Source organism: Planococcus citri, chromosome 3 (genome assembly GCF_950023065.1).
Source record: "Planococcus citri chromosome 3, ihPlaCitr1.1, whole genome shotgun sequence".
NCBI lineage: Eukaryota > Metazoa > Arthropoda > Insecta > Hemiptera > Pseudococcidae > Planococcus > Planococcus citri.
The window spans coordinates 22,453,535-22,479,653 of record NC_088679.1 but is presented as its reverse complement, the minus strand read 5'-3'; the positions used below and the strand labels follow the sequence as shown (position 1 = coordinate 22,479,653).

General features: G+C 35.5%; 1 protein-coding gene across 4 annotated transcripts in view; it reads right to left on the bottom strand.

Moving 5' to 3' along the window:
• cpx (complexin) overlaps positions 1 to 26,119 on the bottom strand; it is a 478,766-nt gene that overhangs the window by 296,301 nt on the left and 156,346 nt on the right. For all 4 annotated transcript variants that reach the window (XM_065358572.1, XM_065358569.1, XM_065358571.1 and 1 more), the window contains one exon: positions 12,174 to 12,223. The gene's annotated coding sequence lies outside the window, so the exon portion shown is untranslated. The remainder of the gene's footprint in view (positions 1 to 12,173; positions 12,224 to 26,119) is intronic.

The window sequence follows — 26,119 nt, the reverse complement described above, 5'->3', positions numbered from 1 at the left end:
ATAAAATAAAAATTAGATACGTTCTTCGAAATTTCAGCTCCTAAAATGTTCAAAAAAATACGTTTCACGAAAGATTTTGAAAATCGCCTTTGAAACAGATTTTTTAAATACATCGAAGTTTTCAAAAATTCCCCAAAAATTCCAAAAATGAACTTTAGGGCTTGAAATTCTGATACGAAGGTTTTAGAACACGCTATGAAATAATCCACCTCGTAACATCTTCATTCACTCCCTGAACTTTACACAAGAAATTCGTTGAAACAAAAATACAACGTTATACTTTTCCAGAAGGGAAACCAACGAAAATGAGAGGAAAGCGGAAGAGAAAGCAAAAGCAAGATTGTAACCGAAGTTAACTTCCAACTACAGGTGTTTTTTTTTCGCGACTACATTGCACATAGCGAGAAAAAGAATAGGTAATTGTTTTATCTGGAGAGAAATTTTCATTAAACCGCTTAACGAGAAAATTTTAAGTAAGTGCCACTTCAACTTCTCATGAATATGCAAAAACTTAATACCACGGTTGCCATTTTGGCGGGTCCGCTTGCCCGTCATCACCGGCACCCCGGCCCACATTTGCATCAGCGAACCACATCGCTTAGGCCCCGGTAGACAGCGAATAAATTAAATGGATAATCGTCGCGTTTTAGATTTCTTGTAATTTATGTTAACTTGCATTGATTTAGTAATTTATTATTCGGTACTAAGGCGCACCTTAAACTTGGTAAATATGTGTGTCTCTAGTACCGAGCGACGACGACCTGCAGATTTTCTTACCTTTGTGACGAAGAACTTGAGGCGAGATTTTCATAAATCTATTGTTCGAGTTCGTACACATAAACCTGACCTATAAAGCTTTTACGTATAATCGAATTTGAAAAATAATTACCCGAGACTATGATATCGATATTTAGGACTCTCGTTAAGTGCTGGAATTCGCCTCGAAATTGTTTCATTTTTCCCCAAGGTCATAATTCATATCGACGTTGTACTTTTTGTTTAATATCTTTCTCGTAATAAGTATTCTTTGCCAGGCTGTAATTCACTGCTGCAAACTTTGCCAAAACTTTAAGTTTTTATTTTTGCTAAGCGAATTCCTCGTCGTCGTTGACTTTACTCGTTTCGTTTTTCAGCTATGCTTAATTAGAATTAAGTATAACCGTGATATTCTGTTTCGCAAATGACGAATTTTAGGTACTAATTTTCGTAAGTTTTTTTCAACATGGGTTTACGTACGTATTTTTTGAGCTGAAGGTCAGTATGGAAAAAAATGGCTTGAAAAAATAAACTTTTTCAGGACTAAACGATTATTTGAATGATGAAACGTTAGAAACAACAATGAATTTTTTATTAAAATACGGAAATGTTTTAAAGCTGAAGGTCGCACACTGACTAAATTAAACATTTATACTATTTAGACACAATTTCGTAGTGCTTTGAATTTTTTGGAAATCATTTGGTGACAGAACGAGTAGTGTCGTGAAATTTTTTCTTCGCTGTATTTTGTTTGAATGGGAGAAGAAGCAATAGAAAATAAAGGACGAAAATTTTTTAAAAAATGACATGCGTTTGACCTGATGATGGCAATTGAGTAAAAATGTTTGTATTTTAGTCTCATTAGAGCAACTCTTAGTCAGGTGGTCACCAGCTTTGATCATAATTGTTAAGATAATTAATATTTTTTAGAAAACTTCCACGTTTTGTACCAATATACTTAGAAATTTCATTTTTTCCGGCCAGAAATCTCAATTTTGGAGTCAAAGCAAAAATCATCGTCATTTTTTAAACTCACAATTAGGGTAAAATTTTATCATATTTTGGAGGTTTTGCAAAGATATTATATTTTTCTGAAAAACGACAAAGTTCAATTTTAAAAAAAAACACAATTTTCTGGGTTAATCTGTTTTAGGACCTAAAGTTCGGTTAAAATCATTGATATTTTTGGATTCAGTGCAAAATTTTTACGACTTTGATGAATCACGTACAGAGGTCACTCCATTTCAAACGGATGTATTGTTTTTGTGAGGGGGAGAAGAAAACTGACCATGTTTTGTGATTTATGGTTTCCTTTTTTTAAAAAGAAAAATCTATAAAAATGATAAAAAAGTCCTCGCGATTTCCAATCATTCGGAACCTCCGATTCAATTTTTTATTTTTTCCAGAAGATGAGGAAATTATTTTTGATAGCTAAAAATCCAGTTGATGCTTAAATTCCTACCTTATTTGACTTATTGATTGATCTACATTTGGGTTGATTTTCAGCCAGACACTTGAAGTGTAGGTATTTTTGACAAATATGAAAAAAAAAACAAAAAAACACTGGAGGTGTCTGCCTGGAAATTGGCTCAAATTTGAACGAACTTTTTAACTAAGTCGAGCAGAAGTCACAAAAATTTTTATGGGGGGGGGGGCTATCGGAAATTTTGCTGAAAAACCCATTCGTGGAATTTTTCAAAACTTTCCCTACAAGCAGAAAACTTTATTTTTTAGCCTGATTTTCCTTTGAACAAACTTTGAAAAATAAGGCTCATACTGGCCTATCATGATTCCGGGATTTGTGGCAAGGCCAATCAAAAAATCCGTTTCGAGAGCCCAGGAGTCCAAATCCATCGACATTTCGCATGTTTGATATACAGTATATGTATATGTACATATTTTTTTTTGTTGGAATTTAAATCGATCTCAGTTGTGGGAATTTCAACAAAATTCGCTGAAATTCGGTATTTAGATTTGGTTTGGCGTACAAATGAAGGGGTTCGATTGGGGATGACCTTGGGTCAATATTCGTTAATGTCCAAATTTTTTAGAGGGGCCAGAGAGAGATGAAAAAGACCAAAAAAGGTAAACTGAAAGCCAATCGATGGGAAATTGAAAGTTGAGTAACATTTCCGAAAAATCAGTCTTCTGGAGCAATTTGGAGGGGAGAAAATCGGTTTCTTAGTGTTTTTTGACCTTGAAAAATCGTGTGTCCCCCCAACCCTTCCAAATTGACCTAGGAGGCTGAAATTTGGCTAAATCCGGGGGGGGGGGTGACGTAGTTCTGACTTTTGAGGGTTTCTATTTCTCAACCCCTCACCCTTTACAGCTGCAAAAACGAAGCCAAGATTTTTGAAAATACCATATAATGTGGTATGAAACCATAAACTTAAATTTCAGCTGCCCAAATTAATTTTTTGATTTTCAGAAATTTTTTGAAAATTTAAAATTTAAAATAGACCATTTTCGGGGTGAAATTCAGTTCGTAGGCGGACACCATGTTTTCTAATTTCTCAGTTGAAATCGTTTTCCCAACAAATCTTTCGAATATCTTCATTTTAGACATTTTTTTTTTCTTTTTTGAAGTCCAATTTTAAGAAGTAATTTTGCTTTTAGGAAATACGTATCTACCTATATCAAAATTTTAAATTGGCAAAATTTGGCGGATAAAAGAATTTTGAACAATTTCGAGATATTTTCAAGATAATTACGAGCTATAATTAAGGCATCGTCGCATGACTTTTAATACAAACAGATCTTTATTCTAATTACGAAAACCACATCTGTCAATATTTTCACCGCAAGGGTTGCCCATTTAGAAAGCAATTTATTATCACAGCAGCAACCTAAACAATACGAGCATTAGAAGAAACCTACACCAGCGTAGGCACACAATGTATAGGAACCACTGAAAATACGAGTATTAGACTCCGGGCTTGAAATTTTTAACACTTTGCTCGGCAGAAAGTCTGACGAAAAGGCTCGAGCTTTCATTAAATATTAGAAATAAACGAAATAAAAAATTTATCAACAAGTTTCTCACCTATGCTATTGAAAGTTTCACTTTTTGGCGGATGGTACCTAAGTAGGTATAGTATACTCGCGTAAAATGACGAAATGGCGAAAGTTACTCGAGCTAAAATGATGTTCTTTTTTCTTCACAGAGTAAACTTTTATGTGTATTTGTTGAATTTTTAGCATGACTTTTTAGCATCATGTTGAACAATACGATTATGTGGGAATTTTTGTCGGTATGCTTCTTTTTTTTCTCCATACAGGATCAACAGTTTGATACGTTTTCGTATAGTCGTTGTCGCGATAAACGATGACAACGACGTACCTAGCTAACGTAGGACTTTTCTCTCTCTTTCGCTCTTTTTTTTTCGCAGCTTCCTTGACAGCGAAGTATTCCGTAGTGGAAATGAGATTATAATTTTTTAATGCTTTCGAAAGTTTTTAAAAAAGGGTGAGACTGCTTTACTTTGATACTTTGTCAGTTCTTGAAAAGTTTTACCAAGTGCGAAATACCTACCTATCGCAGCGTCAACGAAAAAAAGATGAGTTTCGGATAAAACGCGTTCGAAATTCTTGGTACCTCTACCTACCTATACACTGATGCTGAAGCGAAAGAAGAAGAAAAAACTTCGCGATTCAATATCGATAATGTATATCGAATGGGTCACTTGGTGAGTGAATTATAGGTGTATACCCGGTTGACCGAGGGAATGGCATGAAAGCTCATATGTTACGAGTCGCACAGCGAAGTACAAAAAGCTACCCAGTGGGTAAATTATTCGACACGGAAGTAAAAACTCGAGCATGCCCTCATAGAAAATCACTACTAGTGACTTCAAAAAATTACTAGCGTTTCTGAAAAAGTTACTAGTGATACCGAAAACGTTACTAGCGCTTGTACTGACGCTACTAGCGACCAACTTGACACTACTAGCGACCAACTCGTCACTACTAGTGACCAACTCGTCACTACTAGTGACCAACTCGTCACTACTAGCGACCAACTTGTCACTACTAGCGACCAGCTCAACACTACTAGCGACCAGCTCGACGCTACTAGCGACTGACTTGACGCTACTAGCGATCAGCTCAACGCTACTAGCGATCAGTTTGGCGATACTAGCGACTGTCTCAACGTTACTAGTGAATGATTTAACGCTACTAATGACCGAGCCGACACTAGTAACGAGTGAAAATTAAAGAATTACCAAAAACCATAATTTTGAAAATTTTCCGCTTGGGCCAGATCATTTTCCCTTTTCTTTCTCCGACCAAAATTAGATAGTAGCAAAATTGACTTCTCACATCACAAAATAATGCGATATTTTTAGGATTTTTTCAAAAAAAGATCCTCCGCTGCATTTCAGTCAAACTACCAGAAATCCTCAATCTAAAACCTCCCTTTTTTTCGCCGAATATCTGGAAATAATCATTTAACATTTCAATTTTTTGCCAAATTGGTTATTTGTGAAAATATAGAAATTATATCCTGAAAAAAATGAAGAATTGTCAATTGTCAAGAACTTTTGTTGTGGCTTGCTCAGTTGCTCTGGCCCCATTTATATTTTCAATATTCGGAGGGGGAGGGGAGGGGCGAGGAACGGAAAAAAATTCATGAATTTTGCGAATAAAGCCTAAATTCCAGTCGAAAATTTAAAAAAAATCGAGGTACCAGCCCCCTCGGGGGGTGAGAGGAGGGGAGAGGAACGGGAAAAAGTCCATTTTTGCGAATAAAGCCGAAATTGCAGTCGAAAAATGAAAAAAAAAATTTCGAGGTACCAGCCCCCTCGGAGGGGGGAACGAGGGTAAGGGGACGAGGAAGGGTCCATTTTCGCAAAGAAATATCGAATACGAGTGTATGATATCCATTTAATTTTTATCTAGAAAAATCAACACACCAAAAACTCAGTTTTAATTTTGTAAAAAATCATTCAACTTGAAATTTTTTTAAAGTCCAGAGTGCTAAAAAGTGCATATAAATGTTTCAAACACCTCATCTTCCAACTTCCCCAGTGGCCTAGTTGGTTAGGCAGGTGACTAGAGAGTGAGAGGTTGCAGGTTCGAACCCCACCCCAGGCATCAATTTTTTTTTAATTTTCAAAATTTTTTTGGGGAGAATTCGTTGTTTTAGGAGGGTCTACGAGTAAATAGCTGCCATTAACATGTTTTTGCCATGATTTTCAGTGCAAAATGCGCAAATTTGCGCGTGTCACTACTATTGACAAACGTTACTAGTCATTAGTAACGTCTGTCAGTAGTAGTGACGCTACTTGCCGAAAAAGTTACTAGTGTTTTTTTTTAGTAATGACGCTAGTAGTGATTTTCTATGAGGGTGTGGAAACAATTGAAACAGGATATGAACACTTACGCGGTATAAGATTTGGAAACGAGAAGAATTTTCTCTGTTCCAAGTATACTTATACGCGGTTTCCTTAAAGGATTATTTGTGTTGAATTTTTCATCGAATGAGGGGTACGCACGCTACACGACACAATTAATGGAAAAGCTAAGTAGATTTGTTTTTCCTACAGTCGTGTATTTGACTAAGAAAGTCATCGTTATCGCGATCGTTTGTTTTCTTAATGTTTACCGCCGAGTCGCGTCGACGAGTGGTTGCCAACTGCAATCCGGCTCCTCGAATGGAGGGCACGAAAGGAGTTGGTAATTTTTCTGTGACAGCGTGTTCCACCGATAGTAAAACTTTCAACGAACAAGTAATATGAAACGGAATTGGTTTTGGATGTAGATTTCACGTTGCAGATTACGCCTAGTTTGTGACGTAGGTACCACTTACTACAATTTGCTGGCGGTATAAATTGCGCTGCTGCTGTGAGTAATTTATGTCGCTCCGAGTGCGATTTTCGATGCTATGGTTTAAGAGAAAAATTTTCAACTGGGAAAATTATATAGGTAGTTTGTAGTTGGTTGGCGATGTTATATTTTTGTACGCGGCTGCAAGTTTTTTATACTTTGTTGTTCGGTGAGTGTGATTTGTGAGGTGATTTTGTTGGAATAAAAATAATTTTTGAAAAGTTGAGAAATTTTATCTTGATTATACTTTTTGTTTGTGAAAGAATTTCTCGATCGATCATCAACTGATTTTGCGAATTTTTCAATTAAGTGGAGTAGATTTTTAAATTTTCAAAAGGCGGTAGGTACAAAAATTGCATAAAACTGATGAGAAAATCAAGTGATCAGTTATTATCTGCGAAAAGTCAAAATTTTCAAATTCATTGTAAAATGAAGAAAATTAAATTAGGGTGGATGGGTTGAGGGGGGAGGGTTAGGAGAATTTCGATAAAATTTGGTGGAGACCAATATACTAACCTATACTTTGAGTAAAAAGTTGTCCAGAAAAATGTTTAGTTTCAGAGGTTTCAGTAGAAAGGAAATAATAATTATATTATGGAATCTTAAAAAGGAGGAATTTTAAAACAAATTGTGGTTTTTAAGTATTTTCTTCTCAGATCATTTCTCTAGAGACATTATTTTCTGAAATTGAGGAAATTGTTTTGGAAAACAGTGGTTCCAATTTCGGTCACTATTGCCCATTTGAAAATATCGAGAAAAGTATTCAAAAATAACGAACAAATTCTTTAGAATTTTTGTAATTGATAATACCTGATGACTAAAAATTAGCTTGCAGTATTTTAAAGTTTTTTCCAAGGTTCTAAAATGGTTTCTTTTTGATGTTTTGGTATTATCAATGCGTTTTCAACCGCTCATAGGACCCAAAAAGTAGTCTTGAATTTTGATGTTTTTGAGCCTTGAGGTCCTACATCTCTTCTTCTCATTGACAAATGAGGGACCAAAATTTTTTGTGGATGATTTTCAACTCAAAATTGAAGTGAAGGGAGTAAAGCCTCCTGAAAATCGCGAATCACAAATCACCTTTAATTTTGGAAATTCGAATCCCTTCGAATCGTCAATCTAGAGAGTCATTTGTGAAGTGATTCGAATCGCGAATTGATTTTTTTTTAATCACCGCTTTTGCCCTATCTCGTTGCTTTTTTCTATCATTATTTCCAAAGGTGGGCAAATTTATTAAATTTTAAATCAATTTGAAGTTGAAAATGAAAGGAGATTAAAAAATTATTCAAATCTTTTACACGAATCGTTGAAATTTTCGAATCGCGAATCAAATCAGTTCGGACATTGAATTCTAAGAATCGTTTTGAAAATGATATTGGAATCAAGATTTATTTCAAATAAAAATACAAGATTCGAATCTCCCTTTCCCGGTTTTAAATACTCGTAGCTCGAAAAAATAATTTTAGTTCAAATCACAAAGACAGTTTGAAAAATTTCCCATTTTCGAGGTTGGAAATTTTAATGTTTTGGAGCCGGAGTGAATTTTTTTTTTTTTAGATACCTATTTTATAATTCAGTACAAAATGTTTACCTGTTTACGAATTATTTGGACAGTTTTAAAAATATTTTAAGGCTTTTAGCTGAAAATTCGATCTTTTGGGTCGAAAATTTATTTTTTGAAACTGGCAACATTTAATTTGAACGAAACCAAACTAGATTTAAAGAGCATGTCCTAAAATCTTCATAAGCAAAATGTTGTGTCTCAAAGTTCATTTTTGGATTTTTGGCAAATTTTTGAGAATTTATATGTGTGTAAAATTTGAAAAAAATCCATTTTAAGGGTGATTTTGAAACGTTTTCGTGAGGTAAACCTTTTTTTTGAGAAAAGTAAATCAAAGTAAATAGGTAATTAAATTCCAACAATTCAACTCTCACACATCAACAACCATTAGTTTCGAGCCATTCTGAAGCCTCCAGCGATTTTTCAATTTTTTCATTAAAGGCTATAGGTGGATAAGTATGGTGAATTTGCCCCCGAGAGCTTCAGGGTTGATATTTGCATGGAAGGTTGGTACCCTTGAGCACCTTCCGTCACGAAAGTTTCAGACCCCCAGACCCCCCCGTTTTTGAGAAACCCCCCCTTTTCTAAAATTACAATAAAAATTTTTTTCTCAGCCCCATGTGAACCGATTTTTTTAATTTTTTGGTATGTTGTAAACATACATAAGAGGCATCTCCACAAAAAATTTCAACCCCCTCCCCCCATATTTTCCCCTCAAAATGGCGTTTTTTAGTTTTGTTTGCCCGTTTTAGCAATGATCATGATTCGGCACAAAAATGCGAATAGCATTTTTAAATGTATTTTTGACTCCTACAAAACATATATTTTTTTCAAAAAAAAATTTTTGGTGGGCCGTGGTCAAAAATTGAAAAAACCAACAGAGGGGGTTAAAAATGGATTCTGGTGTAAATCATTGTTTTTTGTAAACAAGGTGTCGTTTCCATATGAATCGAACCCCCCGAACACGAATATGACGCCCAATCTTATGCTACCCTCATCCACACCCCTCCAGCGCCTCTGCCCCTTCTCAATTTTTACTATATCAAAAGTTCAGCTATTTTCGTAATATTGGTGTCGTTTCCAAATGAATCGAACCCCCCGAACACAAATATGACGTCCAATTTTACGCTACCCTCATCCACACCCCTCCAGCGCCTCTGCCCCTTCTCAATTTTTACTATACGAGTATTAAAAGTTGAGCTATTTTCGTAATGTTGGTATTGTTTCCATATGGATTGAACCCCCCGAACACGAATATGACGTCCAATTTTTTGCTACCCTCATCCACACCTCTCCCCAGTGCGTCTGCCCCCAACTCAATTTTCACTATATTGAAAGTTCAGATATTTTCATAATGTTGGTGTCGGTTCTATATGAGTCGAACACCCCAAATGCTAAACCTATTTTCATAATGCTGGGTGTCTTTTTGGCACGAATGAAAACCTGGAAACTTGAATATTAAAGTTTGAACCTCGCGATGGTCATTGTTTTACGAGTTTTCAACCTTCGCGAAGCATACTTTTAAAAGTAATAACAACCCGAGTAATTATTTGTAGAAGATTGATCAGAGTTGGTGAAAACATTTATGGTTTAGGTGGGGGCGGAAGCACTGTATAGGGTTGTGGTTGAGGTTAGCATAAAATTAGACTTCATATTCGTATTCGGGGTGTTAGATTCATATGGAAACGACACCAACATTTTGAAAATATCTGAACTTTCAATATATAGTGAAAATTGAGTGGGGGCAGAGGCACTCGAGAGGTGTGGATGAGAGTAGCATAAAATTGGACGTCATATTCGTGTTCGGAGTGTTCGACTCATATGGAACCAATACCAACATTACGAAAATATCTGAACTTTCAATATAGTGAAAATTGAGTTGGGGGCAGACGCACTGGGGAGGGGTGTGGATGAGAGTAGCAAAAAATTGGAATTCATATTCGTGTTCGGAGGGTTCGATTCATATGGAAACGATACCAACATTGTGAAAATAGCTCAATATATAATATAGTAGGAATTGAGGAGGGGGATAAGGCACTGGGGAGGGGTGTGGATGAGGGTTCGGGGGGTTCGATTCATTTGGAAACGACACCAATATTACGAAAATAGCTGAACTTTTTATATAGTAAAAATTGAGAAGGGGGCAGAGGCGCTGGAGGGGTGTGGATGAGGGTAGCATAAGATTGGGCGTCATATTCGTGTTCGGGGGGTTCGATTCATATGGAAACGACACCTTGTTTACAAAAAACAATGATTTACACCAGAATCCATTTTTAACCCCCTCTGTTGGTTTTTTCAATTTTTGACCACGGCCCACCAAAAATTTTTTTTTGGAAAAAATATATGTTTTGTAGGAGTCAAAAATACATTTAAAAATGCTATTCGCATTTTTGTGCCGAATCATGATCATTGCTAAAACGGGCAAACAAAACTAAAAAACGCCATTTTGAGGGGAAAATATGGGGGGAGGGGGTTGAAATTTTTTGTGGAGATGCCTCTTATGGATGTTTACAACATACCAAAAAATTAAAAAAATCGGTTCACATGGGGCTGAGAAAAAAATTTTTATTGTAATTTTAGAAAAGGGGGGGTTTCTCAAAAACGGGGGGGTCTGGGGGTCTGAAACTTTCGTGACGGAAGGTGCTCAAGGGTACCAACCTTCCATGCAAATATCAACCCTGAAGCTCTCGGGGGCAAATTCACCATACTTATCCACCTATAGCCTTTCAAATTCCTCTGAAGGGGCTAAAAATAAACTTTGGTCGGTGCTTATTAGGAACCCTCTCATGTTGTTTTAGATGATTACTGCGAAATCTCAAGAGTATCAATTCAAAAGTGAATTTTTAACCAGTTTGAAAACTTCAGAAAATGTGAAAAAAATCAATTCTCAAAAAAATGGCAGGTATATGTATTAACGAATGAGTCTTTTTTCGGAAAAATATCATTCGGTGTGTTTAAACGGTCACTCGATTCAAATCAATCGCAATTTGACCATTTTTGTAGCCTGCAGCAAGTTTCTAACTTTCTACAGAAGTTTCGAATCTCTCTGGAAGGGCCAAAAATGTACCTACTTTAGAACTTATAACTTTGGTTCATTTTTGTTGGACACCTTCTCAACTGTTTTTGGTCATCACTGTGAAATTCCAGGTGTGCCAGTTCAAAAGTGAAATGAAAAATTATCGAGCTCTTTTTAGTGTGTTTCAAATGTAAATTCTTCAATTTGTTTGAAAAAATAGGGGTGCCCAAAGTGGGGGGGCTCTAAAAAAAAAGGGTTCAAAATTGCGAATATACAGGGAACTTAATTCAACTTTTTTATCTAGATTATTGAATATATACCTCAAAACCTTAAGTTTGGCGCAAATCACAGGTTTCTAGTTTTCTAGGGGTTCCCAAAATAACGAGATTTGAAAAATTGGAAAATTATATCTTTGAAGTGCCAGTGCAAAACTTTATTGAGCTCAAAATTTGTTAGGATGGAGGTCTTTTAGATACTAATAAACTGAAAACGCTTTTTAGTGGGGCTTAAAGGGGTAGGTTCAAAATGGTGGTTCCAAAATTTTCCAAAAATCACCCCCCCCCCTCTCCCATTTCTGTCCCTGAGGGTCGAAAATAGAAAAATCTCCTCACATACGGGTTCAAACAGATATTTTACGCTGAAAAAGTTTTTGAAAACAATACTCAGTGGTTCCTAAAATTATTTTTTATTCACAATTCTTTGGAAACCCCTGGGGCTCAAAAATGGTCATCATGAGTTAACTAACCATTGATTCGTATTTGGGACATTCTGTTACAACATTTTAAATGTAGATAACTAGCTTGTGCCAAAAAATGGCCTTATCGCAACTCCTCCTTTGTCTTTTTTTTTTTTTTTTTTTTTTTGGACCCTTGACCAAATTTTCAATTAATTTCTCTACAAATTTCAAATTCAACAATGACCAACTTCAGTTTTCTGTTCCCAAGAAAATCCTCATGTTGGTCTTATTTCTGAATGGCTTCTATAAAAATATTAAAAGAACTTGGCATTAATTACCTGGATATCACTTTGAATGCAGTTTTGTAATGGTTTATTCGAAGATGGATCTGAAACATCAACAGAAAAAAAAAATGCACGTTAAATTTTCTGTCTATTTAAGTACTTAATGTACTAGAATTAATTCTAAAAAACTATTCTATTTTATATAATTATTTTTGAAATACATTTTCACTCATTCCCTTTCATCAGATCCGCGATTATAAAGTTTCTTATTGAAATGGAAATTCGAACTTGAAAACCCATTTCCTGGTCGTGTGTGTGAAGCAGACAGACGTATTGTTAATTTGTTAGGACACCAGATTATTTACTCGAGGTGGAAATTTATGTCCATAGACGTAAAACTAGCGTAGATTTTTACGGTAAAGTTTGCGAGTTAAATTAGTTTCAAATAAATCCCTTTCGTTTGCTGGTTACCTGATGTGGTAGTTTATACTGTATATAAAAGCACAGTGTTCTGTATACCTATGTACGTATAGAAGACTGTGTTTCGTGGTGTAGGCTATACGTAGACGTAGCTGTACGCGTTATGGCGCAATGCATCTCTCGAACATTTTCCAATTAAAGTAGCTAAACTAAAAACGTTGTACTTTAATACACGCTAAGCAGCCTTAAGGAAAATCTAATGCCTAAATACCCCTTTGAAATATACACATCGTATAAGTTTCCAAGATAACGATGCAGCTTTATACTTAGGTATCTACGTAGAAATACCTACCTACCTATAGTACATAACGATACTTTAAAGCGAAACTGTTCGATTTTGCGTCACCTATATGTAGTCGATTGGTCGCCGATATTCGACGAGTGCAGAGTGGAAAATACAAAATAGAAGATACGATACAAAAAAAAAACGCTAGGTCTACCTATGGTAGGTAAATGACATTAACCGTAGATAATTCCGGAATTTATTTATAATTCATATCAACGACCTTACGTGTATAGTAGGCAGGATTGCGTATAAAATGCCATGTACAGTAATGTATTTATTCCAATGCGAATGTATCATCTATAAATACTGCGAAAGGCTAAAATAAAACATTTGGTAAACATTTATGAAGCCGTACAGCTATATAGACGTTCTCGACCGAATGAATTTTTCAGCAGGTTTACAAGCAATAAAAAAAACCAAAATGCAATTACCCACTGATATGATTTTTTATTCCCAATATTATACACACTGTGTTATCATTATCAAATACTCGTAGCCTATTATACCGTTGGTTTATTCGTAGGATGTATAGCTACTCAAAACTGTCAGAAAAGAAGGAGGGACGTGGAAGGATTTTTTTTTAGGAAGTAAATTGAATTCAGTGGAATTGTCAAGGGGGTAATTTAAAATTGCAAATACGAAGTTAGTTAACGACGATCACGATGGAGACGTATGTGGCGGTACGAGAGTCTCTACATGGTATGTTACGTTGTAGAGTGTTAAATTAATGAGATAAAATCGCCTCGCCAGTGTAATGTTTGGTACATAACGTAACGTTAAATTTATATCTTCCCGCGTTCGTGTCCTGCTCCGAGTTGATCTCATGTTCTGTGTATAGCTTTTGGTCATCAAAGGAAATTAATTACCGGAATTACGTACTCGTTTGGACGCAATTGCGCCACTTTTGATCAATGGAAATTTGATTATGTAACATTATGCAGATTTTACGCATGAACGGATTTACAAGCAACGACGATATATAATCGATTAGCACGTATGGTTTTTTGCAGCTTGGAAAAAAAAGGAACCGTTGTGAAATTTGGTAAGAGATGAAAAAATGTGGTTGGGAAAAGGTCGATGTACGGGTATGTTTTGGGTTTAGTTTTTTGAATTTTTTCCCTCATTATTTCATATGATTGTTATGTAGATGTAGAGAATTTCACGTCAAAGCTCTCGAAAATTTATGTGAAAAAATGAAGAAGGATGCAGAGCAATGCCTACTTTTCTATTCTGTCCTCATTTCTTATTACCAGAGCGAATTTTGAATCTTATGAATTGGAATTTGGCTCCTTTCCAGGTCCCAGTTTTTCCACCATTCGAGCAAATCCTTGAAAAATTGACCGAGTTGTGTGATTATAGATGGGGATGTTTTTGACGACCCCTACAACACCTTCCCCTACAATCTCCAGTCATGTTCTTTGTAATGATGATGATGATGATGATGGTGATGAAAGTTCAGCAGAACCACAGTGTGACCGGGGGGTACTAATTTTTTTTCTCTGGTGAGTGATCTTAAATTTTTCTTACTAAAAAAAAACAGATTTTGTGACCAGAATCTTTACGAAATGCGTACTAGGAACATTTCGATCTCTCTAGTCATCGATTTCACTCATTTAGTCTTAGGTAGGTACTTGATCTAGGATAAGAGGCAGTCAAGAAAATTTTTTTTAAATTTTCTGCTCATTAAAATGTTTATGAAAGTGACTTTTAAGGCTCAAAATAGCTCTGCAGGTCACTATTTGGCTGCATAGAAGGTCAAAGAGAATCATAAATAATACTTTATGGATTTGGAGGGGGGTTGAAGTACTCTTTCTAGTCCTTAAAAATCCATTTCTGTCTCGCATTGGCTTTTGTTTGTTATACTAATGATGGGAACCACCTCGAGTAATACGCTCTAATTTAAATGAGACTAAACCAGATCAAAGGAAAACTTTCAAAAATTCATTTAAACGAAATTTTTGGTGCTCAAGTTGATTTTTGAAATTTGAGTATGGATTTTTTTAATTTTAAAAATTTTAATAGGGTGGGTAAGTGGCAAATTTTCAATTTTTTTTTATAGGTTGATATTTGTGTTTTTTTTCAACCTAACCTCACTAATGTGAATGTACTACTGCAATCCAACCTTCTAACCTGAAGATAACCATTTTTGGAGAATTCCGGAGCCTCCAGTAATCTGTGTAGGTACTCTCCAGCCATTCTAACATTGTTCTTCTGGGGCCAAGTGTGAGCTCGAGCCCATTTTTCATCATCATAAGTCTATTTGGAAATTCTTTCATCAACTCCATGTGAATTTAATTAGAAGTTGTGAGAACTAAAGTATCCCAACTTGATGAAAAAACGTTGAACTGATTAGAATTAAATCGAAAGATCATGCAACAATAGCTGCATCACAAGCTATCAAAATTTCATGTGCTAATAAAATGCATTTTTTAATTTTTGATGAATTTTTGAAAATCAAATTTGAGCCAAAAACTAGAAAAAATCAAAATTTCACCAAATTGATCTAGAAAGCTGAAATTAGGCATTTACCTTTTTTTGTCTCTGAAAGAGATTGAAAATGGCTTCAAAACGTTTTGAAAATTTCTGAAGCCTCCAGCATAACTATTTTTGGTTGTTGAAATTTCTATAAAATTTTATCGAATGAAGTTGGCAAATATGATATTTTACTTCATGACACGAGCATTCCTGAGGAATCGAACATTCAAAATCAGGTTGAACACAACTTACTCTGGAGCTTATACTCAAGAAATTGGCACACCCCAAGGTGCAGTAATCAGTCCTATATTATTCATACTAGCAATGAATGATATAAAAAATGTGATACTCAAACCAGTAAATTACTCACTATTTGCTGATGATTTGGCGATCTTTGCTAGAGCAAAATCAATCAACAAACTTCAAAAAAGTCTCCAAGATACAATAAATCGTCTACAGAGGTGGATCACTGAAAAAGGACTGAGATTTTCACCTGAAAAAACAGTCATTATTAACTTTCATTGCAAACGAGGACCCATACAGAGTATCAACCTTCAAATCTACAATACTGAAATCACAAGTACTCCTGTTCACAAATTTCTTGGACTTTACCTAGATGAACGTATGAACTGGAAGACTCACCTCAACTATGTTAAACAGAGAGGAAACAATGCTATCAACATTCTAAAAAAACTCAGTCTCACCAGATGGGGTGCAGACAGATGGGCATTATTACGAATATATACAAGCCACCTCCAGTCCATTATTGACTACGGATCAATTATCTATAATTCAGCTGCCAAATCAGACCTAGATAAACTAAATTCCATCAGAAATCATGCTCTTCGTCTCTGTGTAGGTGCTTTCCGCACAAGCCCCATCTCAAAACTTATCACAGAAATAGGCACCACCAGTCTGCAAGAAAGGAGAAACTACCTTGCTCTGAAATACTATCTCAAGATTGCCATGAACCCACACCACCTGAACTACTTCAAGATTTTTCATTCAAGCCTTGAAAGCCAGTACTCTACCTACAAACCATTTGGAAATCGCACTAGAGAACTGCTTGCCTCCTGCAATATTGATTCTGCCAACTTGAATGCTATCAAAGAAAAAACTCAATCGTACAAAAACATCATACCACCAAATCCAGTCACCTCATATCGCTTAAGCAGGAGAGAAGAAGTAATTTTAGCTAGAATCCGCATAGGCCACACCACATTCACACACAGCTCACTCTTCTCAGAAAAATCTCTGAAAAAATGCCCAACTTGTGATATAGATGTAACCATTCAACATATACTGGACTCATGCATACTATACAAATCAAAAGTAGAAAATATACTAGGCAGTGACTTTAAATATGCTCATCTGAAAGCTGATGATGAAAATCTGTGCCAGAAATTGTTCATTTTTCTAAAAGAGTCTAACTTATTCAATGATATTTAAACACATTATTTTTTCCTTAGTGCTTGTTCTTAAATTTTTTCAATGTTATTTTTCTTTTGCATGTTATATATTTCCTGTTTATTTTTTCATGTTATATTTGTTGTTATATTGTTGAATGTATTTGTAATCATCTGTGCAAAATGAATTAATATTTGTAATCTGTGTCAAAAAACAGCAGACGCAAAAAAGCCTAAGTTGCTGGGCGTCTCTAAATAAAAATTTATTCATTCGATTTCAAAATTTTGAGATGATTTGGGGGAGGTGTCAAACTGTTTTGGAGCATTCAGCAAATTTTTAGAAATTTTTATTATTCAAAATTGTCAAAAGAAAACTGTTTAGTTCAACGTGATAGAAATTGACCTTGAAAAAAATGTTGTTTACTCGATTAACAAGTGGATCACTATCGAGTCCTATTTCAAAATGTTTGGTCAAGTGATAGAAGAATATAATTTTAAAACATAGAAATCGCGATTTTCTTGAATGTAGAGGGAGGGGGAGGGGAAGACAAAAAATTTAGGACTTGAGAATGTTTTTTTTTGGTCCCCCAAAGATACTTTTGGGGCTTTGGATTATATTTAAAATTCGAGTCGAAGGTTAATTTATCACTCATAACCCTCGGGTAGGTACCCTTTGATGGGGGGAGGGGTGTTCTGGTGGGGAGAGGGGGTAGGAGGCGTGCAATTTCAATTTTGACTGCTAAAAGAACACCCCAGTCATCAAAATTTATTTTTTTAAATAATGCTGTTTTTACTCGTTCCCCTTTTACAATTTTTATGACACTTTTTAAAAATCTGGAGTTTTAAAAAAAAATCTGGTGACTCCAGAATGGTCTGGAACCACTTCCGGTTGACTCAGCACGTTGAAAATAGTGTAAGTATAAAGTAAGTTTTAGTTTTCCAGCTCAATTGAATGAAATTTTGTGGAAATTTCAACCTTCAAAAAATGTTTGGGGGCTATAAAACTTTTCAAAATGCTTTAAAACAGATTCCAATCGGTTTGGAAGGTCAATAATGGAGTAAGTACCAAATTTCAGCCTTGTAAGTCCATCCAGTAAAATTTTGATTTTTTCACATTTTTGGCCCAAATTTTTGATTTTTAAAGGTTCATTAAAAATCGGAAAATGCTCTTTAGCACCCACAATTTTGCTGACGATGCTCTTTCTTATAACTTAAGCTTTGCCGTGGTCAAAAATCTTTCTCTTCGTTGGAACACCTACCTCCCTTGTAAGTAGGTACTCGTACATCTATTTTAAAAAAATTGAAGCTCTCAAAAAATCACTAAAAAAGCATCAAGGGGTGTATTGGAAATTGGGAAACCAACTGGAAATATATTTTGAGTCATAATCGACGAATGACTGAAGGTTTGTGATGCGAAATTCTGACTAGAGAAGTGAGCGGGTTCTGCGCCAGGAATAAAAAATTTTATGTTTTGATTGCTTTAGAACGAAATAAGAAAAGAAGAGATTGTTTGTTCTTAGTTTCTATGTGTTTGAAAAAGTAACTTCCTTATTTGAATATTCGGATTGGAAGGAACTGGGGTAATATTTTGGTTGTTAAGGTACTTCCAATTTCACAATTGGCACCTTTGCATTCCAAAATATTTTTTCAGTATCAGGAATGATATCTGTCGATGTTCTAGTATAATAAATGTGAAACATTTGGGAAGAAAATAATTGTCCGAAAATCAACATAGATTTCAAACTTTGAAACAAGAATGTTTTTGTAACGAGCTCCCTGCGCCTCACAATGAGCTAAAAAATTGAAAATTTCATAGAACCTATGCTTTGTTGGGTTTTTAGAGATGCTGATTTTGAATTCCGACTCTCCCTTTTGGTACATACATGAGATTCCTTTGCATCTCAACAAATCCTCAAATTTCGAACAAACAGAAAAATACGCACCACCTGTGCTTTTATTGGCTACATATTTGAAAAAGCTGATCTCAAACTTTGTTTTCATTTTCACGTTAATTTTCCAAGCTCTGCAAATACAAGTGATTACCAATTGCAATCGATAACGTATAAAAATTATCAATTTTTTTCTCAGCTTATAATATCGAGGGGGGGGGGGACGACACTGGTTCATTTGCACATCGCAGACAGAACGATAACCGTTTCAGACGAGAAATAATCCAACGTCTTAATGGCGAGAATTAGCGAGCAAACAGATGGCGAAAATGGCGAGCTCGATAAAATCGACTAAGGTAGAAAATTGTCTGTTTTTGAAATATTTATTAGCGACGCTTGTGCACGATACATAAAGATTAATCGCTTTATAAGCCATTAGAGAGCGGAGCGAGAAGAATTTTTTTCCTTTTTCTTTTTTTTATTTGCTTTTATCAACGCTAACGGTCGAGTTGCGAAGCAGGGTGGAAAAACGAAACGAACCAATGCAGCCAACGAAATAGTCGAACGAGTATACTCTGGTTAGTTAATTAAGAAAAAGAATCGAGCGCAAAGATCCGCATAAAAGTGTAAAGTTTCGTTTTGCCAAGTCGTAAATATGGTATTGTGAATTACGAGAGAGAGAGAGAGAGAGAGAGAAAGGCAGCTCATTGACGCGGTAGCGACGGGCAAGTCTATAAGTGTACAGGGTTAAAAACGACAGAGAAAGAGAAGCACGATGAGAAAATTATGAAAAAAATAAATAAAAAATTCTATGAAAATGTAAATCATTGGGTTGGCGGAAAGTTGGTCGTAAAGCTTGGTCGTGCCGAATGATAGCGCCAAGATAAACATTACGGAGAGTGGAAAAAGTTGCGTACTTTTACCACCCCCGGCGGCCCGGTCGTCGTCGCTGGCCCTTGGCCCCGTTAACAACCTTGGAAGCGAGTTGCGCGGTACAAGGTTAACTATATACACTCTTCAATTTACGTAGAATAACGCGCCAAGCCGCAGAAAGAGAGAGCGCGAGAGAAACGTCATTAGAAAAAACGACTCCCGTCGGAAGAGAAGAGAAGAAATTCGCTAAAAAGCGAATAAAAACAAAGCGCAATTTATTTTAAAGCGAAGCGCACGAGGCGCACGAAGCACGAGACGGTAAGTTTATAAAATGAAAATCGCATTTAGTATTTTTCACCATCTGTTTGTTTACTTTTGTAATTTAAAAGTAAGCCACAAATTGTCGGCCGACCGGTATAAAGACAATAGCCCTTTTGTTGAACATTAATCGTGGTGGCTTTTAAATTAGGATGACGTCGATTTCTCGAGCTGCTCGTGTATTCGTATACTGCTGTATAGTCTTGGCGTCGTCGCAGGGCTCGCTTTTTAACGCTGTAATACGAGTAGGTACCCAAAGAAGAGAAAATAGGTAAAAGGTGCAACTGGCAACTGGCTACGAATAACCTTTCATCGTCGGCCCGACCGACTATCTCTGATTTTCTGCATACAATCTTCTTCGCCGGTAACTATGGCTTTTTAATTAAAAAGAAATCTAGCCCGAGTCGAACCGAAGAAAAGGCCCATCGCGCAAGACCTAACTTACTAAGTACAATCCGAGCCGAGGAAATTTTAAACACGATTTATAACCGTGCTGTGTGCACTACAGTGTGTTTCGGAAATCTCGATACTTTATAATGTTTATTTTTTTTTTAACGGTCAAGTAATTGATACTGCGTCATTCGGAGGGATGGTTTTTAAACATTGCTCATGAAAATCTGTAATAATGGTCACTTATTGGAAGAGGTGGAAGGGAGTTTTCAAAAGCTTTCTGTTCACCGTATCAAATTTTAAACACTGCGTGGTAATTTTGTTTGCGGGGGGGGGGGGGGCGAGGAAGAAGGTAGAGGGAGTTTAATTACTAAAACACAGTTCAAAAATCAAGATATACGTATCAGTTCAATTAAGAGACATAATTTTCGTTATTGAAATGCTGAGCAAGTTACTGTGAGAAAGACTGAGGAGAAAAATGGAAAATCCTTATTATTATTTTGGAAAAATGTTATCACACATTGAAATGTTTGATAAAGTGCTTTGGATGATTTATTGATAACATTTTGCAAATTCTGGTAACATTTTGAAAAACTGGTAAAATTTTGAAAAATCTGATGATATTTTTAACAATCTGATCGAATTTTGGAAAATCTGGTGTAAGAAAAATGTAACAACATTTTGGAAAATGAGACAACATTTTAGAAAATTAGAAAACTTTTTGAATAAAGTGAAACCCCCTTATCTGACATTTTGACTACATTTCGAAAAATTGACAGAATTTTTAAAAATCTGATAAATTTGGAAAATCAGATGTTACTTTTCGAAAATGCTGGTTACATTTTGAATAACGTGATGATGATACCTAACATTTCGGAACATTTCTGTTGACATTTTAGAAAAAAAATTGGTGACATTCAAAGATTTTTTATTAAAAAATTTAATAACATTCGAAAAAATTCGATCATTTTTAGAAAAAGCTTGTGATTTTTTTGAAAAATCTTCAAGTAACTTATTTTTTTGGGGAAAATCTAGTAAATTTTTTGAAAAAAATCCAGTGATTTTTTTGTGGGAAAATCTAGTGATTCTTTTTGTGGAAAAATCTAGTGATTTTTTTGTGGACAAATCTAGTGATTTTTTTTTGAAAAAATCTGGTGACTTTTTTGGAAAAATCTAGTGATTCTTTTTGTGGAAAAATCTGGTGATTTTTTGGTCTAGTGATTCTTTTTGAAAAAAGGAAAAATGTACTGTTTTTAATGGAATAAATCTAGTGACTTTTTTGTGGAAAAACCTGGTGATTTTTTTGTGGAAAGATCTGGTGATTCTTTTTGAAAAAAGGAAAAATGTACTGTTTTTAATGGAATAAATCTAGTGACTTTTTGTGGAAAAACCTAGTGTTTTTTTTTTGGAAAAATCTGGTGATTTTTTCGTGGAAAAATCTAGTGACTCTTTTTGAAAAAAGGAAAAATGTACTGTTTTTAATGGAATAAATCTAGTGACTTTTTTGTGGAAAAACCTAGTGATTTTTTTGTGGACAAATCTAGTGATTTTTTTTGAAAAAATCCAGTGACTTTTTTGGAAAAATCTAGTGATTTTTTTTGTGGAAAACTCTAATGATTCTTTTTGTGGAAAAATCTTGGAAAAATCTGGTGATTTTTTGTGGAGAAATCTGGTGATTTTTTTGTGGAAAAATCTAGTGATTTTTTGTGGACAAATCTAGTGATTTTTTTTGAAAAAATCCAGTGACTTTTTTGGAAAAATCTAGTGATTCTTTTTGTGGAAAAATCTAGTGATTTTTTTGTGGGATTCTTTTTGAAAAAATCTAGTGACTTTTCTGGGAAAATGTACTGTTTTTAATGAAATAAATCTAGTGACTTTTTTGATAAATCTAGTGATTTTCTTGAAAGAATCTGGTGTTTTAGAAAAATCTGGTGACTTTTTTTAATCTGCTGACCTTTTTTGAAAAGTCCAGTCATTTTTTTGAAAAATTCAGTGTTTTTTTTAAAATTCAGTGATTTTTTTAAAACAAATTTTATGATTTTTTAAAAAAATATAGAAATTTTTTTGAAAAATTTGCTGTCTAACATTTTGGAAAATCTGAATTCTGATACACGTAACATATTAAAAATTCTGATTACCTAGGTACCTACATTTTGGAGAATTTGATATTGGAACAAGTTTGCATACAAGTTTAGTTGCAGAAAAATTGATACAAGTACGTACCTAGGTACGTACATACAATCATATATATTAAAATGAACTAATCCACAATCGTTTTTTTTTATTTTGTTTCAGGTGAGTAAAATGGATGTCATTTTTTTCCAGAAAGTCAATAATGGTATTAACAATTTTTTTACGTCTAATTTTAAAACGAGTCTTACAATTTTTCGGGACCACTCTCTTCAGCCTTTCTAATTCCTTGATCGATTCAGTTTCAAAAAAAAGAAAAATCGTATATACAAAGGGTAAAAAACTCATTTTCGAAAGATCTAGCCAGCAATCTCATCGTATTACGAAGCCGTTCAGTACTTTTGAGACACCCTGTACATATGTATAAGAAGGCGAGAATTAAGTACTTGCCCTCGATCCGCACCTCACCTCCTTCTACACTAGTCCGCTGCTTCGACAATATAGTCGAGCGAAAGCGCAGGAAAAATCCGCATGCAGAACGGAGACGAGCGAGTAGAGGTGAGAACGAAAAGAGTAGTTTTTCATTAAAATTTTGCTATTTTAAATCAAAATACAGTTTGTTTTTTCGCATGTAAGAAGAAAAGTGCCCAAGCTGAAGCCAATGCCGGTGAAATATACGATGGCGTAGTTAATTTCAGCCGAGAAAACTTAATAGCGTAAATATTGAAGGCGAGGAAAAAAGGTCCAAAATCGTTTGTTATGTTAACAAATGTAAATGAAACGTTTCGGCGGGCTAATTTATTAACTCGGTTCTCGTTTTTTTTCTCGCCTTCATCTTCGCATGTCGCCTCGCGGTACATTATGGAAAACTTACCCCCGCTTTATTTTTTTGCCGCGTTAAATTCTATTAAAATTTTTTAATTAGTTTTCGTCCAGTGTCGAGCTATTACGTACGATACTCGTATTATATACGCAAATATGTATGTCGGTCGTCGCCGCAAAATGTATAATTAATTTTTCGAATATTTTTAATTGAACCGGCATTAAGAGATTTTTAAACGAGAAGTCTCTCGTCAAATATGGCTGACGTTGACTGTTTTATTACAAAAAAAGAAAATCTCGGCGAATGAAAAATTAATCGATTGATAAACACAACCCTCGCAAAGTATATTTGCAACATTTAACGATATGGTATTTTCGACGTAGGTACACGTAATTTTATTTCGGTATAAAAGCGGCAGGATTAACTGGAAGGCTATTTTTCTTGGCCTTTCGAGAGATTAATTCTTATACGAAAAATGTCAAGCTTCGGGTACAGTATCGTTAGCGGTTTAATTAATGAAATTATATAACGTCGTGTCACGTTTTATATAATTCTGAAAAATTTTCACGTCTTGCCAACGAACGAGCAGGGATTTTTTATATTGTTGCTAAATCGAATATGAGGAAATTGTTTATTGTATACGCATTCGTGAGCTGAGTTGAGCACGAGATGCTGCAGCTGGATCGATAAGGCTTTGATTACTTGGTGAAATTTGAAGTTTTACGATGTGAAAGTGTGTAAAATACTGAAGTGGAGGAGCTGAATTAATTTCAACCTGGTGTGAAGAATGAAATAAATGTTTGCAGTTGCGGAGAGGAAGCTGCGGATTTTGAATCACCTAACACAAATCTATCAACTTATTCAATGAAAGTTCTCGTTTTGCCTGATACTTCTTCGAAGCTCTGCAATAAATGTACAAATAGGGTGGATCGTAAAAAAATTCGAAGAATTTTGACCAAATTCAATGGAGACTTTCATTTTGAGTGAAAAACTCCTCAGAATATTTTTTTAGCCTCGGAGATGCCCCTGGAGAAGAGATAAATGGGTCCTCAAAGAGGGGGAATTGTCGAGATTTTTTGCCTGTTTTGAGAAAAATGTTTGTGTTCCAAAAGATAGCGTTTAATATTCTTTGTTCACCTTGGCCATGCAATCAAAAAGCGTATACTTCCATCTGTATGTATGTATCAGCCGGTTTCTAGCGTATCTGATAGTTTCTTTCAGTCTTACACAGAGAGTTCGCCAGTGCGTTTGTAGTTAGCAGATCTGATTGTTTCCTCCCTCTTGTCATTTTTCCTTGAATATTCTTCACACCCTATCCAGCTGCCTTGGCGGATGAGGACCAGCCTGATGGAGACTTAGGGCCATTGGTAAATTGATGGTGTTGGTTTCCCATTGCCTTCCATCATGATTTTCTGCTGTGGTTTACTCGCTTAGTTGAATTTGCCAGTTTTTAGGTGCTGGTATTCGCCTTCTCACTATGAAGCTCTTGCGCTTCCCTGGGGCTGGAATGAGTGAGTTGTTGGTGTTTTGCAGCTCTTATGCATTCTTGTTCATCGTCGTCGTTGTGGTTCCTTGTCCTTTACAGGACATTGGAAATCGCACTTTTGTGGTACCCTAACAGGGTGAGGTGAATGCCTATTGCCACTGCAATTATTCTGGGGAATCGACGTTGTTTTGAGCTTTCAAGTAGTAGCTTCCCGTTGCTTTCTACGCTATCTACAAAGTAGCTCATACATCACTAGCCAGGTTTTTACAACCCTGAGTTCCGTAATCACCGCTACCTATAGTTGCTCAACCAGTTACAGCTTTTTGATACCAGCAACAGATTGCGTGCATTTCCATTGCCTCTGCTGTTCTGGTGCTCGGAGCTTAACGTGTAATAGATGTTAAATGCACTACAATGTACACATTACACGTTAAAGCCTGCATCTCTAGCGGGATTTGAACCCACAACCTCTTGTTCAGAAAGCCGTGCCTCAACCCACTACGCCACCAAGTGTCTCTTGTTCATAATCAGTATTTATGTAGAGGTTTGGCCTTCAGCTTGCTACTCCTTCCCATTGTTCCACCAACTGGAGAATTCTGCTTTGGCCATGTTTATCGATTCCGAGCCCATCAAACAGCAACATGTTACCACCCCGCACAATGTGGATGCGCATAATACCCCTGGTGTTGTCTTCTCCTTCTCATCTGTCCTTGGGGACTGGCTCCTCTTGATGATCCGAGCTACTACTTTTAAGAGGTTGAAAATTTGTAAATGGCTTATGTTTGGGTAAATTTGTGTTCTTAAAATTTTTCTACTGAAGTATTTCCCAAAAGTAGGCAATTTCTCTCCTTCATCAAAAAATCCCCATTGTCAGGTGTTAATACCTACATTACCTACTACATCATTTCCACCAATATATATAGGTACTATAAGATGCGAATTGATTACTGAAGTAACTTTGTGGCTTCCTACTCAAACGTTTTTGGTTACTGGTATCGGGTAGGGGTACAGAATTTTTTTCAGATGATTGGGTATGGGTATTGCTGGTAAGGGTATTCCATCCATTTGGACAAAATATTGGTGGAATACCCAATCTATCATGGTATTTGGGTTCAAAATACTGCATTGGGTGAAAATCTGCCAATGGTACACAACAAAAAAACGTGGCAGAAATTGCAACACTTTCTGCCTGTAGTTTTCTGCTCTTTGATCTGTGTGCATATTTTTTTATACGATAAATTCCACCAATGTTCAATATCCATGAAAATTGTTTGGCACTGCCAGGGATTGAACTAGGGTCCCAGAGTTAGTAGATGACTGCTCTACTAACCTGACCTCCAGAACATGTAATGCAACAAATTCAAATATTTCTATACCTACTACGCAAAAACACATGCGTAAAATACCACATTTACAGGTGCGTTTATCAAATATATTGTGAAAG